The following is a 794-nucleotide window of genomic DNA, read 5'->3' as shown; positions in this document are numbered from 1 at the left end:
GAGTAGTCGAACCATGGGTGTGATGGGAAGATAGACCTAAGTCCTACCCATTGTCTTTGTTTCTCCTCTGATCGTTGTGGCGACCGTCCTCTTTGTACAGTTTGTCCGGCTTCGACTTGTCAGGCGGAGTCAGAACATTCTTTCTCTTCCTAGTTGACCTTGATGTCCCAGGTTGACGCCGTTGACTTTGATCTCTAGTGTCCTCAGTGCTGGTGGGCGCTGGGCGCGTTGAACGTGTAAATCTTCTCTGATTGGTTCCACCAGAGAGACCGGCTTGTTCCTGATGTGGGGGGTTTGCAATTGACTCTGTCTCACACCGAGTGTTCTCTGCGCCATCACTGTCCCCTGTAACTAGACTCTCGGCTGTCTCATCGGGATCACCAGAAGCCCAGTCTGTCCAGTCTTGATCTTCTCCACTATTTTTGTTATTAACGACTGCTCTTGAAGCACTAGTCGATCGAGAGTTGGACGCCTCCCGGGCAGCTCTGAGTCCTTGCTGAACTTTCTGCTCAACATCTCTTCTTTCTCTTGATGGATTACTTCTTTCGGCCCTGCACCACTTTTTTGTGTGACCTTTTTTTCCGCAGTTGTGGCAAGTGATGCGATGAGGGCATTCGTGGAATGCATGGTCCTCTGACTTGCAAGATTTACAGTTGATATGCTGGCCATCGTGGAAAACTGTCACTTCAATGTCAATCAGAGAACCTGTATCCGTAGGGTCAGGTATGCTGTAGGTACCGTACCGCTGGAATGGGTTGGTGATCTTCGACGCATAACAGAATCTGTGGCCCGAG

This window comes from Branchiostoma floridae, chromosome 2, assembly GCF_000003815.2.
Source record: "Branchiostoma floridae strain S238N-H82 chromosome 2, Bfl_VNyyK, whole genome shotgun sequence".
Taxonomy (NCBI): domain Eukaryota; kingdom Metazoa; phylum Chordata; class Leptocardii; order Amphioxiformes; family Branchiostomatidae; genus Branchiostoma; species Branchiostoma floridae.
Note: the sequence above shows the minus strand (reverse complement) of the source record.